The sequence below is a fragment of the Ursus maritimus genome, unplaced genomic scaffold (assembly GCF_017311325.1).
Source record: "Ursus maritimus isolate PB19 unplaced genomic scaffold, ASM1731132v1 scaffold_17, whole genome shotgun sequence".
In the NCBI taxonomy this organism is placed as follows: domain Eukaryota; kingdom Metazoa; phylum Chordata; class Mammalia; order Carnivora; family Ursidae; genus Ursus; species Ursus maritimus.
This window is the reverse complement of record NW_024424119.1, coordinates 35,779,207-35,795,096: the sequence shown is the minus strand read 5'-3', so window position 1 is coordinate 35,795,096 and position 15,890 is coordinate 35,779,207. Positions and strand designations below refer to the sequence as shown.

Below are 15,890 nucleotides of genomic sequence, written 5' to 3'. Positions count from 1 at the left end.
CAAGGAGCCACAACAGTCTGTATTTTATTATTTTTGTGAAATCCTCCTACCCCAAGATTCAGTCTATGCTTTTCGAACTCAGAAACCTTATTTGATTAGAACATGAAGAATAGGTTAGTCTCTCACAAAGATTTATATCAACCAAGCACAAAAAGATGGATATACAAACCAGAATGTCAGTGCATTCATTTACATTCAGTCATCAGGTAGACCAGAAACTCCTGTTTGATGTTCCTCATCAAACATCCTCCTCCCCTTGGCAGATAGACTCAATGGAATAGTTGTGTCCATGGAATTTTAATTCTCAAAGACTACCAGTGAAGACTTTGGCTTGGCCGATGCCAAGATGGGCTCTGCCCAGACATTGCTGTGACTTCCCTCAATCCTCATTTGCATGGATGGTGAAACCCCTTTCAGAATGTTCTGCTCCATCTTCTCATACTTAAATACCTCAATCTTGTCATTGATAAGTCTTGCCAGTCCAGAAGACTCTTTTTAAAGTGACTTTATAAATTTCCACTCTTATTTATTGTAGTTGAGTTTCACGTCTCAAATCTCACAGGACAGATCTTTTTCTGGTAAAGAAAACATCACTTGCATAAGGGGAATAGAGGCAATTCTCCTGCGCAAGCTTACTGAATATTGTACTGAGAGGCAGTCTGAAGTGGTAGCTGAGAGCTCAGACTCCCAGAGTGAACCCCAGTTCATCACTTACTATGTGACCTTGGACAAGCTACATAATCTCCCTTGCTTCAGCTTCCTCTTCTGCAAAGCAGGAATAATGATATCTGCTCATGGGGTTTGTGGTGAGGATGAAATGAGTTAATAAATAAAGTCCTTACAGCCATGCCCGCACCAAGTCTCTCTCACAGTATGGTTTGCCACTATGATTACCAGGCCCTTACATAAACCCTGCCTATGTAATCCTCACCATGAGACAAGTCGTATTCTTGTCTCCACTTTACCAGTGAGAAAACAGAAGCTCAGCAATTCCAGAGAGAAAGCTGGAATTGAAACTCAAGTCTCTCTCGCCATGAAGCCAGAATCCATTTGGTCACCCTCATCTCACTGTATCCCTGCACAGATGGTAGGACCACTTTTCTCTTCACTAGGGGTGGGGGGGAGTGCCTGGAGTCTACTTTCATCACCACAGTTCATCCTTGAGCAAGAAAAATGGTCATGTTCTCTGCCTATGGTAAGGCCAGAGCTAGCTGGTAAGAAGTGTAAGTTGTGCAATGTGAGCAGCTGCCTTGGCAGATGTGTCCACAGCTAAACACAACGGAAGTTTCATTTCCAGAGTCAAGAGAAAAATACCTATCCCAAAACATACTCCATGACCTTCTCAGAGGTGGATAGGCTAAAGCATCGGGCAGCCCTTGTTCGTTCTATGCTGGAAAAATTGTCAAAAGAACGACTCTGCAGCTTCCCATACATCCATTGGCCCTGATCAAGGGTCCCTGGACCCCCTGGGTTTACTGAACATGGCTCACTGAACCTATAAAAGAGAAAATGGTAAGAGGAAAGGAGAGCCAATGACTTTAAGATTGAAGGCTCCAGAAGGAATGGTCATCCATTGAAAGCAGGGTGGTACAGGAGGAGGGCTGGGTAGCTGGACAAGTCTGAATTTTAAGCTGACCTTAATATTGTTGTATGACTTTAAGCAAGGCATTCAACCTCTCTGACTTCTGTTTCCTCTCTTTCAGAATGGAAGAATCTCTACCTTGCAGGTTTATTGTGAGGAAGGGCAAATGGACATAAAACGCTGGGACTGTTACTATGGAGATATAAAGAACATCCATTAACCTAGGACAATCAAAGACTAGGATGGATAGAAATATTTTTCAAGGGACCAAGAAAGCTAAACACTGAAATTTTTATACATGTAAGTTAACTGCAAAGGGAAGAGAGAAAAGGAAGAAATATTTTTAGTACCTACTATAGGCCAGAGATCTCATTAGGCCCTTTACCTACACTAAATCTCACAAATCCCATGTGGCAGGTTTTATTACCCTCATTTCACAGATAATGAAACTGATCATAGGGGAGGCTTTACAAGACCACATAGCTAGTCTGTGGTATGGTGAGACTAGGAACCAAGGGCTTTCTGACCCCTTCCAGACCTCTTTCTGATCCATCATTCTACATCTGCCTCCAAAGTGAAAATGCCAGGAATTCCCTGGAGGAGAATAATGCCTGACGTTTATAGAGTAGCCCAGAGCAGTGCTTCTCAAAGTATCTTTGGGGAGAACCCACTTTGTTTTGTCTTGTTTTAATTTACTAATCTATCAAAGACTGTGACATTTGTGAAACATAATAGAAATAAATTACTAGAAATGTAAAATTTTAAAGGACATATAAAATACTCAACTTTTTTCCCATTAGATTCAACACACATAACATTACTCTGTCAAATTCTTACAAAATTTCCCAAGCATTTGCTCTCAGTTTTTTTTTTTTTTTTTAAAGATTATTTATTTATTTATTTGACAGAGATAGAGACAGCCAGTGAGAGAGGGAACACAAGCAGGGGGAGTGGGAGAGGAAGAAGCAGGCTCATAGAGGAGAAGCCTGACGTGGGGCTCGAACCCGGAATGCCGGGATCACGCCCTGAGCCGAAGGCAGACGCTTTAACCGCTGTGCCACCCAGGCGCCCCTGCTCTCAGTTTTATATCTTGTCATGGACCAGCCTTGTGGACCAGCTATCCACATATCCTGGAGAGAGATCTCAAAAAGTCATCTGGGTTTGCCACCTAGTTCCAGACAAGGATCATGGGAAATTCCCAATGCTGCTGGGCTCTTTCCTTCTTGAGAGCACCTGTTGAAAGCCTCACCCCGAGCAATGTGGGCGTAAATCATCCCACCTCCTAGTAGCCTCTGTCCAGTCTGGATCAGAACATTGGATTCCAAGGTTTATCTGAAGCTTCTGATTCAGACCTCATCCCTTCTTCCCTAGTGTCCATACCCCGCCCCCATCCACGATGTTTTCCCCTCATTGTCTTCTCTCCTCTGTAAAGACCTGGCCATTGTGAGGTCTCCTCAGGCCATGCAGAGGCAGGAGACAGAGCATCACTGAGCAGGTGAGGGAGGTAGGACAGGTGGAGAAGAAAATCCACAGTCACTACCCATTTAGGTTTTCAGGCGTCAGCCTTGCATATATTAGTTCTCATTATCTTCATAACACCCTATGAGGCAAATATTGTCCCAATTTTATCGATAAGATTCAAAGATCAGACAAATGTTGGAGGAGGGACTGGGACTCAGATCTACCTGAGATTTGCCCGCCTAAGCCCTTAACTCCTACCCTTAAGTGCAATGCCTAGCGGAAGGGAACCAACCACTCTCAAGGCACTACCACAGCCAACCTCAAGCTCTAATGAGCGAGCCACACCTGCAAGGCCCACTGTACCTATTCACTCTCTCATGGCCAGATGGCAACAAATATGCCAATAGCACTTCCTCACTGCCATGCCCTAACACCCAGGGGGAAATTAGGAAAGGTGTCCTCCCACAGATCACCAGCTCCATAGTGCATAACTAAAGGAGAGACCCAGAGGAGTATTTCGCAAGTCTCCCCTTTGCCTGCTCACCCCAACTCTCCCTTCGGGGCTCACCCAAGCTCCTCAGCCCCACACAGACACCACCCTGACCTCTTTCCCTCAGGCTTGGATGGGGCACCCTCCTTCTCTGCAGCAATGACAGCAACCATTCGCTGTACACCTGCCCCATATAATTTCCAGATTCTATATGTATCTCATCTCACTTCATTTTTACAATAGCTTTGAGGAAAGGTTCATTACCCCTGTTCTCCACAGAAGGTAATCGAGGCTCAGAGAAGTTAAATAACTTACACAAAGTCAAAGAGATAGTAAGGAACAGAGATGGGACTGGAACAGAGGTCCTCCATTGCAGGGCACTGCCACCCATCACGATAGATTCACAAAGAATTCAGCACATGGAAAGTCTCAATAAATAACTCCCTGATACCAACCAAAATCAGAAGCAATGGGCAAAATAGGAAATGGGTTAACATTTTGATGGCAGATCCAGATAATGGAATACGGCTCAACCACGCAAAATGATACTACAGAATAGCTACTGGCATGGAAAGATGTTCTACCTGTTGAATGAGCAAGGCAGGCTACAGAAAAGAAAGTACAGCCTAATCCTATTCAATATACCTATTATCTAGCCATATAGATAGGTATACACACACACACACACACACACACACACACACACACCCTTTCAAGAAAAATACAACAAATGTCAACAATGGACAAATCTTTATGATGAGATTGGGAGTGGCCTATGTTATTATTTTTGTCTCTCTACATTTTCTAAAGTTTTCATTCTAACTACGGCCTCCCTAGCCTTGAAAGATCATACCTGAACACAACTGGAGAGACCATATCGAAAGAGGGTGTGTGATAATAAGTACAACAGGTTGTTTAATTTTGCCTTTTTTTTTTTAACGTCCTGGGAGTGACTTAAGTGTATCTCGGTCTTTCATCAACACTAACTAATCTGGAGTACTATTCATTCCAAAAGAGTCTAGTGACTGAAATGTGGAAGGAGTAGGGTCTCCCAAAGCCAGAATTTTTAGTGATTCAAACTGAATTTGCTCAATGTCACTCACTGTTTATTTCTGTTGGATGCTCCCAGGGCCTGTTTGTTTACGATGAATCTGTTTTCCTGATCAGTTGATAATGAGGGGAAAGCAGAGAAACCAACCATCAGCTCTGTGAACTTTTATTACACTCGATGTCACTATCATGAAAGGCTCTGGGGTCTAGAGGTGCACAGCTGTCTTGGACCCCAGGCTGAAGTGACGGAGTTGTTCACTGGAGTGAAAGAGAGGCCCCTAAGGTTGCACAGTTGACCTCCCCACCAGACCTTTCAACCAAGCTCTGTTACCCCCAGATGTGGACTTGCAGAAGGTCTCTTGCTAAGCTTACTGAGATTTTTACATGGTAATCATGTTTTCCAAGCCCCAAATTGGCTATGAGGGAGGTAGAATATTGAGAAAAATATAGCCTCTGGCATCAGAAACATCTGGATTCACAGTCCGCTCTCACTTACTAGCTATGTGACCACAGACCAGCCTCTTACCCTCTGCTGACTTTCATGTCCTCCCTGTAAAATGGGGATAATGCTGGGTTGTTCAGACCACTAACTCAGCTGAGCAATGTTATGGCCTTCCCCAGCTGTAGTCCGGTATCTGTAGGTTTTCAATACACAGAAGATGCTGCTAGATGAGCTGGCTAAGGTTGGAAATGCCACTGGGATTTTTATTAACTGAGTTACTGAGAAGTTGGAGGTTGTAGCCATAGGTGAAGATGCTGCGGCTTATTCCAAATTGATGGGACAGCTCTCAAAACTGAAGCTGGCTTTGAGGTATACGTATCTCCCACCTCTTTGTTAACCAGATAAAACATAGTTACTGTGAGAATTAGATGGATGTACTCAACTCTTGTGCCCCTCTTTACTCAGTCAGCATCAAAACCATCTTTCCAGGTCGGTAGCTTCTCTTCTACAACATCATTTTACATGGATGAGCTATAATTCAGTCACTTACAGGACATTAAAGAAAGACAAAGGCAAAATACGACAACAGTCTCTCTGCGTGAGGCCGCTGTAGTGGTGCGCAGGCAGAGTCTTCCAAGGCTAGACAGGCCAGGTGCTGCACAACACCCCTCCCAACCCTACTGCTCACCCACCCCTCAGCCAGAGCCCTTCCTCCAGCCAGCTCCTGAGCCATGCAGACAGCTTTGGCCAAAGTTAGAGCTGTCGCATGGGAGCGCGCTGTGAGGAGGCCGCAAGATGGAGTGAAATCATGTTCTAAAATATGGCGGGTTTTTAAGGAACGACCAGGCAGGGCGGGGGACGAGGGGGCTGGGAGATGGGCTGGTCAGGAAATGCCAGTTTAAAGTTAGCTCTGACCTATTAATCAGCAGCGGGGACAATGATGCAGGAGGGGCGGGAAGGCCGGACATGTGCTCGCGCCAGATTTATGGGCCCAGAACAAAGGGTGGCTTGCTCGTTTAGAGAGTCTCTTTCCCTTTTCCTCTGGCAAAATGAGGACATTGTTTGAAAAGCCAAAAAGAACAAATATTCCAAAGACTGAGGTCATTTCCAGAGATGCAACAGGTCTGGATGGGGATCCATACCCTTAGTGGGGCAGGAAGGCTGTGCAAGGGAGCTAGGAGTGGCAGGTGGGACTCACGGTGTGAAGCAGACGCCGCAGAACCCTTACCTGTGCTCTTGGAGGAGCTGGGACCCCTGCCTGGCGCTGTTCCGAAGGCGTCTGATGAGCCCACCTGAAGCCCCTCGGGATAAATCAGAAGGCTTTGGGAAGGTCTTCTATTCAGGTGGAAACGATCTGTCTCCTTCCTTCTCTGCTTTTGCAAGATTTCCTGGAAGGCTTTCCTGAGTGTGGGCTGCATAGGAGGCCATGGCTCTCAGCTACCCTCACATCCAGGAGACGGTCGTGTTTCAGTGCCCTGCTTCCTTTCATCAGACAAAGGGAGAAGAGTCCAGTCAGAAGTGTAGGAAGGGAAGAAAGGAGAATGAGCTCATTACAAAAACAGCCAACCCAATGGAGAGGGAATGATGACTCCGATTCTCCCAGTCTTTCAGGGTTTGAGGACCAACCAGCTGAGACCTTATAGCCTCTCCCTCCCCATAGTCACCACCTTTGGTCAGAGGCTGCTTGCCTCTTACCTGGAGCTGCCAAAAGGCAGCTTGGCTCTCGCTTTGCTTTCCTCCCAGCTTACCTGTGTACAGGATGAACTTCCTAAGCTAGACACATGACCATCTCTTTCCTGGCTAAAAAGTGTTTGGTTACTCTGCATTGTCTTCATAAAAGAGGTTCAGAAACCTCAGCCTGGTGACAAGATCCTTCATGTTATGGCCCCACCTGCCTTTCTAGCTCACCTCTCATCTCTCTCCAAGCCCTACCATGTCCTTTAGCTCCATAGAATTATTTTCTGTTCCCTGAACAGAAATAGAATAGAAAAATTCTAGCCATTCTTTAAGACCTAAGCACTCTCCATGAAGGTAACCTCTCTATGCTACCTGCTGGCTGAATTAACCACTTCTTTGTCTGGGGTCCCGTGCATGTGTTCACACTGATAATAATAACAATAAGAATAATATAGCCCTTGAAAAGACTACTCTGCTTAATTGGGGGTCATTTGAAGGCTTGAACTCCACTGAATGACTTTCCAAATGAATGAATGAATGACAATGGCCTACCAGACAAGGTTACCCCTAGGGTATGTGGAGGCCCATGCAGATATCTTTGTGGGACGTACATATATATATACACACACACACACACACACACATACAATTTGAGTCACCAAAAATCAGTGTTTCAGCACCATTCTGACAGCCCAATTTCATGTGATTCTGCAAAAGAAATATACCCTGGCCAGCAAAAAAGATGCTTTAACTAAGCAGCCCTCCTAGAACCTGGCCTAGTCATGAGTCCCTGGGACAACCCCATAGGCACACATCCAGAAGCTCCTCTGGGTTACCTGGTCGACCATGCACTAGCTAGAGGATTGTGGAGCATGCCAAAGAGAAGAAACGAGGACCAGGACTGAAGTGGGTTCAACAGCACCATTTGGATGGCACAGCTGGCCCTGGCCAATCCTGATCACTGGAGGGGCTTGGAAAATGTTGGGGCATTCCAAGTTCAAGGGCCCCTGAGACTCAGGACCCAGGCAGATTCCATACTTGCCCAGGTGGTACTGTTCCTTGGTAACCATGTGATTATACATTTTGTCAATCCACAAACATTTTCTAAGCACCTACTACGCACCAGGCACTTCACTAGAAGCTGAAGTTGCATATTTAACATTATTTATTGCTTGAGATAGCAAGTTATCTCTGCTACGAAGCAAACTTAGTAATAATACACTGAGACCTGCAGAGTGTGGGAGCATAGCTGTCATTCTGCTGATCAGGAAACTGAGCCGGAAAGGGGCTGTCATATATTCCATGAAGGTCCAACCATGTGCTCTACTCCTGGGTGTGGTTAGAAAAGCAGCAGAGAGGTTCCTGAAAGAAAGCAAAGGGCAATCCATTGATCTCACTTCCAAAAATAAACCAAAACGTGAGGAGAGAGAGAGAACGATGACTTAGAGCCTATTCAAAGGTTCAACGGAGGATGGAAATAATGACTAAAATACATGCGAATGGCTCCACACTGTGCTTTCAGAAATTGCAGAGGCTAAGTCAGGTGGTAAAGTCTCTCAGAGCAGAGTGGCAGCAAGTGCAGTGACCTAAGGGTCAGGGGACAACGCCAGCTTCTACCTCTCTCTCTGAGCCTCAGTCCCTTCATCACTGATCGGTACCCTCACCTGTGGTAGCAAGATTCAAATGATGTTAAAGGTCATGAACAAGTTGTGGGCACTGAAATTACCACCCCTGCATTGCTCATTATTAATAAAGGGGTAGAGGGGTTATTTTGTGACTTTTTCACCTCACCAAACAAAAACGCCCACAAAGGGGAATCCCACAACGTGGGCTTTTACAAAAGATGAAATAGTCAAGGAAAGAAACAGATCTCTCCTCAGACTAAACCTGAATCCCTCAAGAACACGATTCCATGTTGTCTTCTCAGTGTTGCACCGTGCGCATGTGCACACACGCATATACCCTCCATAACTTGATTCTTAAACATCCCTTCCTCCAAGTCAGGCTTCTCATCCTAGGGGATAGCCTCCCAGGGAACACTTGGCAATGTCGGGAGACCTTTTGTGCTGTTACACCTCAGATGGGGAGAGGGTGGCTGGTTACTGGGATCTAGTGGGTAGAGACCAGGGACACTGCTAATATCCTACAACGCACAGGACAGCCCCCACAACAAAGGACTATCTTGTCAAAAATACCAATAGTGCCAAGGTTAAGAAACTCCACTCTATGCCTTTGTTTATGCTGCCTCTTCCATTGTAAGTGTTCTCTTTCCTCTTCTCTGCTTACTTAAATCCTACTCCTCCAGGGAGAGGAAAGGCCCGATCATGTGCTGCTGGAGGTTTTAAGCCAATATAACCTTTTTGGTAATTTGGCCAGAACCAACAGAATTGTAAACACCCATACCCTTGGAAAGAGTCATTTCATTGCCTAATCACACAAAGTCCTATGCACAAGGATGTTTACAGCAGCACTGTGTGTGATAAGGAAAGAGTAAACACAACCTAACTGATCCCTTCAGGAGAAATCAGTAGCTTTAAATTATAAAGCTTCGATACAAATCATTTATCTACAGCCCTTAAAAGGAGTAAGGTCATTTCCCAAAAAAGGCTGATAGGGGAAGGTCACTCAGATACATTGTTCAGTAAGCAGCAATGTTCAGGACAGCCTTACTTATATGTCCCACTTGGTAAATAAGCAAAAGGAATGTTTATAAATATCATGATGTAGATCTATGGAAAATATCTACGAGCATGTATAAGAAAGTGCTAATAGTGGGGGCGCCTGGGTGGCACAGCTGTTAAGCGTCTGCCTTCGGCTCAGGGCGTGATCCTGGTGTTATGGGATCGAGCCCCACATCAGGCTCCTCCGCTATGAGCCTGCTTCTTCCTCTCCCACTCCCCCTGCTTGTGTTCCCTCTCTCGCTGGCTGTCTCTCTCTCTGTCAAATAAATAAATAAAATCTTTAAAAAAAAAAAAAAAGAAAGTGCTAATAGTGGTTGCCTTTGAGGAGGAGGACTTGGTCAGGACAATTAGAAGATTCACTTGCCATTCTGTTATCCTTCAGACCAGTTGTATTTTTTAACCACATGAAGGTATTTCTATAGGGGAAAAAACAGTTATTAAAAAAACAGTTATTAAAAATTTCTTAATTGGTGAATTTTAGTGAAGGACATACATGAATGCATTGCACTATATTCTTGCAGCTTTTCTTCTGGTTTGAAAATGCTTCAAAATAAAAATTTTATGAAAAGCTTCTAGAAAAAAAACAAGTAGGAGAACATCTTCATCACCTTGGAGTATATAAAGATTTCTTAAACAGCACACAAAAAGAACTAACCTTAAAAGGAAAAAAAAAATTGAAATACTGGCTTTCACTAAAATCGAGAATTTCTTTCATCAAAAGAGACTATGAAGAGGAAGAAGGCAAGGTACAGACCGGGAGAGGAGAATTGCAGTATGCATATCCGGAAAAAGATATACGTCCATAATATATCAAGAACTCCCCCAAATTGATGAGAACAGGCGACCATTTTTTAAATGAGAGAGTGAATTGAACAGGCACTTAACAAAAAGGATATTCAAATGGCTAATAATCATATGAAAAGGTGCTCAAAATCATTAGTCATTAGGGAAATGCAAAATAAAACCACAATGAAATAGCACTGCTCTCCCACCAGAGCGGCTAAAATCATAAAGACCATCAATATCAAGTAAGGATGTAGCATAACTGGATTTCTCATACATCACCAGTGGGAGAATAAAATGGTACAACCACTTTGAAAGTTCTTTGGCCACATCTACAAAAGCTGAACATTCCAATCTCACCTCCCTGACCTACCAGATTTTCCTTCCATAATCTTTCTGATCTATATCATGAGTTTACTGCTCTTTAAATTCTTCTCTAAGCTCTCAAACTTTGGTTCTGTCTAACTGGTATTTGCTGAGCACCTACTCAGTGAAGCACTTAGAAATCTTATCACTGGGAATAAGGAGATGACCTATTTTATATGCCCTGCAAGACCCATGGACTAGAGGGAGGTGGAGACGGACAGACATTGTGGAAGACAGACACCACTTTAGACTAAACTCCTCTTCCCAACTAATTCCAAGTTTAGATCCTTGGCTCACACTCTCACAGTGCCTGAATCCACAATGACCTGAGGTAAGAAATAAGAAAGTAAAAGCTTGCTGAGCTGATGCCATCAGCATGTGTTCACAACAGCAAGAATGATTTGGGCTAGGTAAAGGAATAGATTTTGGTCACTGACAGTTTCAATAAAAAGATATTTAAAACCTAGCACCATGCTGGCCAATTTTATATCCATTAGCTCATCCCATCCTCAGAATAATCCTATGAAGTAGGTATTCTTACCACCATTTGGCAGATGAGATAACTAAGGTTAAGACATATTATGCTATTTGTCAAGGTCATGTAGCCAGGAACTGGCAAGGCTGGGAGCCAAACACCTGACCCCTTATTTTAAATTTGGTTCTTTCCACTACATCACGTGCATCAGAAGCAGTCCTATACAACTCCAGGGACGTGTAAATCTAAATTTGTCTCTGGCTTTGGTCCCTTGCAAATTCTTCTCCTTGCCCTGAAACACTATGCAACCACCAACTTTTCTCTCCTCCCAGGTTGCTGCCTCATGATCAATTCCTCCTCCTTTAGATCTCAACTTTAATTTCAGTCTTTCCAAAAGGCCTTTTCTCATACTCTGAACAAGTATTGACGTCGTGGCCACGAGCATCCAAAGCTCCATATACCTCAGACCTTACAATACCCTATATTATCATTAATAGTTTCAAGTTATCTTCCCCTCCAGGCTGTGAGCTGCTATCTTTCCTGTTCGTTGCAGGATTCCCAATGCCTCGCACATAGTAGGGCTTCATTACATATTGGTATATGAAGGGATGGATGGAAAGTAAGAGCATTCTTCCAAACCTAAGTTGAACCCTAACTGTTCCTCACCAATCCTGTCTACCAAAACCTGGTAAAATCAAAAAGGGAAGACCCTATGCATCAGATGGATCAAGAAGGTGCAGATTCCATCCTATTCTTAGACTTATTTGCTGGGATAACCAACCCCCCTTTGTAACTTAATTTCACCAACTGTACAATAGCATCATCATACCAAAGTAATTCTATAACCTTGCCTGGTATCATTGCTCTGGCACCTTCATAGGACTTGGTCAGGCCCATGATCAACCTGTGCTAAGTCAGCTCTGCCTAGACCCATTTGCATTCCCATCTGTGGGAGATCAGCTACTATGGCTTCATCTGGTTTTGTGGAAAATCTGTGCCTGTGAGGTAATGCATGGTGATGAAATAAAACCCATGAATGACAATATGAGACCCCTAAGAGTCCCCTGGTGTGCTTTCCTGTAACAATCAGTGGTTCAGAACCATTTTAATTTAGTGCGACCAGCTCTGCCATATCAACTTTGGTCTAGCTGTTCTTGGAAAGCCCAAATTTTAGATGGTGTCACAGTTTTGAGAAAAATTCTCTGGGGAAAATGAGTTACCCCATTAAAAATCTGCCCTGTAAATAATTATGGATGCCAGAAGCAATCTAGCCTCACCCTGTACAGCATCACTGTCAGGTGGTCATGCAATCCATCTCCAAAGTCCCTAATTATGAGCGATCTCACTACCTTCAAGGCAGCACATTCCACATTTGACAGTTCTAATCGGAAGAAAGTTGTTTATTATGTTTAGCTGAAGTCTGCCATGCTGCAACTTTTCTCCCATTGGGCTGGTTCTGTCTTCTTCATACACTGAGTGAATCTTTAATCCTCTTCCATGTGACAACCATTAAAAATACGGAAAGATGGAAGAAACGAATAAAATTGGCTACATAAAAAATTTAAAAGTCAGTTAGCAAAACAACCAACAAAAACAAGCAAAGCACCATAAAGAAGTTTAATTGGCACACTGGGGGAGAAAGTATGTGTGTGACATGTATAAGAGTTAAGGTGTTATATTACACATACAAAGAACTCTTATAATTATTCAAAAGAAAAATGAGCAAAGGCTATTTGCTGGCAAGTCATAATAGGTGCAATGGTAATAAACATCTGAACAAATATCCAAATGCATCAAAGTAATCTAGGGAATGTAAGTAAAAACAAGATAACCGCAGAGTGCAAATTGGTTCATTCTTTCTGGAGGACAATTTAATAATACCAAAATTTTAACTGTGAAAATATTTTGACCCAGAAGTTTTACTTCCAGGAATTTATCCTCAGAAGATAATTTGCCAAACGAACAATCATTTAAGTCAAGGATATTGATTAAAATAGGTGTTTATAACAGCGAATATATTTAATAAACTAAATTTCTACCAATAAAAAAGTGATAAAACCACATAAAATATGCTAAAACCATACAATGAATTTCTAAACAGCCATTAAATATGATGGCCTAGTTGACAGAAATATGCCCATTACATAGTGTTGAGTGAGAAAAAGATTACTATTATATATTTTATGTAAAAGTGTACACACATTGTATGTGTATGGGTTTGCATCAAGACATTAATGGCACTCCTCTTGGATAATACAATTCAGGGTGATTTTCCTTTCTTCTTTATCCTTTTTGGTTGTGTTCACCTTTTTGTATTAAGTATCTATAATTTTATTTTTTTATTTTTTTTAATGATTTTTTATTATATTATGTTAGTCACCATACAGTACATCCCCGGTTTCCGATGTAAGGCTCGATGATTCATTAGTTGTGTATAACACCCAGTGCACCATGCAATACGTGCCCTCCTTACTACCCATCACCGGTCTATCCCATTCCCCCACCCTCCTCCCCTCTGAAGTCCTCAGTTTGTTTCTCATAGTCCATAATTTTATAACTTAAAAAATAAAAAAGGTATTTTTATTCTGAAAATATCTGAAAAACACTTTTAATGTTCCTCTTAACTGTTTTTTTAGTTAAGTCTTCCCAACTCCTTCAATATTTCTTCAAATAAAGGGAACTGGAGCCCCTCCTTTCTTCAGAAGCCCCTACCTCCACATTACCTAGATCCCCCTTATGTACAGTAGCAAGAACAGAACATAGTGTGATGTGGATATGGTCTATCCAGCCCAGAGTGTAATGACACTCACATCCAGATTAGCACTGATGGCACCACACCTCAGTGCCGATCTACATGGAGTTTCCTGGTCTTTTTCATTTATGGCTGGTTGTTAAACTACTGGGTCCCCACCACATAGGGATGCTAGGTAAATGGGGCCCAGGTCCAAGACTTGCCATCTATCTCCATCGACATTTCATCAGCCTACACTGGCCTCATCTTTTCAGCCTGTGAAGAACTTTATGAGCCTGAGTCACCCACCAGCACCTTTGCTGTCCCCCTCAGCAACTGAGATTCTGAAATGACATGGTCATTTTCTCCCAAGGTTACCCCAGTTCCTCCTCATAGAACAAATTTAGATGGATTCCCCGAGCTGTACTCTCCATGCTCTGGTAGATGAAACGGTCTACTCTGCAAGTCAAAAGCATGTATTTCCCCAGTCCATTATTGGTAGGAATGTAGGCTGATACAGAGTTTCAGGAAGGCAACCAGAGGATGTTTAAATAAACATTAAATGCAGATAAACTTTGAAACTAAAATTACACTTTTAGGTTGGGAGTTAAGATGGCGGAGGAATAGGAGACCCCTTTTTCAGCCGGTCCCCCGAGTTGAGCTGGATAGGTACCAGACCATCCTGAACATCCACGGAACCAGCATGAGATGCAGGAAGATACATCTGGATCTCTACAAATGAACATCTCCAGTGCTGAGTATTGAGGTACAAAGTGGGGAGCCATGAAACCGCGCACAGATATCGGAAGATAAACGGAAGGGGGAGGGAGCCGCCGCGTTGGGGCGCCGGGAAGCGGTAGACACCTGCATGGGGGAGCGGGCAGACTCATGGACCGGCACCCGAGAGAGAACAGACTGGGACCGTGAGCAGGGAGAGCGCGCCACCAGACTTCTCACGGAACTCCGGTGTGCTCACTGGAACCAGACTGAGACGGGGGCTCCGGGAGCGCACAGGGGCGGCTGGCGGTGTTAGAAACACAAAGGATAGAGACCCGCCGGCCCTGGAAGTGAGGGCTGGGATTCTGGGTGTGGGGCGCACATCCCGGGACGCTGCAGGGTTGAGCAGCACCAACAGAAACAGAGTTAAAGTGGCCAGAACATTAGTAGAGAACGGGCCGCAATTCCTCTGTTCTGTGACAGAGGCTGAGATTTGGCTACTGCTGCTCTGACTCTCAGAAGAGGCACAGCAAACCGCCAGGGAAAGCCGCCAGAGAACAAAAGCCTGGAAATACCGGCTCACAGTGTGCCCATCCCCATCCCCCCTCGCAGGAGGCACGGAGACTCTACCCAAACAGGGTTGCCTGAGTATTGGTGGGGCAGGCCCCTCCCCCAGAAGGCAGGCTGAAAAATCAAGAAGCCCACATCCCTAAGATCCCTATAAAACAAGTGCACACTGCCTGGGTCCCAGTCACTAATTTGGGCTCTGGACAACCCTGCAACCTCTCCCCATCAGAATGACGAGAAGGAGAAATCCCCCCACCCCCGGCAAAGAAAAGACAATGAGTCTGTGGCCTCTGCCACAGAACTAATGGATATGGATATAACCAAATTATCAGAAATGGAATTCAGAGTAACAATGGTCAAGACGATGTGTAGACTTGTAAAAAGTATTAACAAAAATGTTAATGAGAATATAGAATCTCTAAGGGCGGAAATGAGAGCGAATCTGGCAGAAATTAAAAATTCTATGAGCCAAGTGCAGTCAAAACTAGAGGCTCTGACAGCCAGGGTGAATGAGGCAGAAGAACGTATCAGCAAATTGGAGGATGGGTTAGTAGAAGAGAACGCTAAAATAGAATCTGGGCTCAAAAAAATCCATTCTCAAGAATGTAGGTTACGGGAGATTACTGACTCAATGAAACATTCCAATGTCAGAATCATCGGCATCTCCGAGGGGGTGGAGAAAAACAGAGGTCTAGAAGAGATATTTGAACAAATTGTAGCTGAAAACTTCCCTAATCTAGCAAAGGAAACAAGCATTCGTGTCCAAGAGGCAGAGAGGACCCCTCCCAAGCTCAACCACAACAAACCTACGCCACGTCACGTCATAGTGCAATTTGCAAATATTAGATCCAAGGATACAGTATTGAAA

General features: G+C 43.8%; 1 long non-coding RNA gene across 1 annotated transcript in view; it reads right to left on the bottom strand.

Moving 5' to 3' along the window:
- Positions 1 to 6,450: 6,450 nt before the first annotated feature.
- LOC103678551 overlaps positions 6,451 to 15,890 on the bottom strand; it is a 108,349-nt gene continuing 98,909 nt past the window's right edge. The window contains exons 2-3 of the long non-coding RNA XR_572716.1: positions 7,931 to 8,064; positions 6,451 to 6,507 (exon numbers count right to left, since the gene is read on the bottom strand). This is a non-coding gene — a long non-coding RNA (uncharacterized LOC103678551). The remainder of the gene's footprint in view (positions 6,508 to 7,930; positions 8,065 to 15,890) is intronic.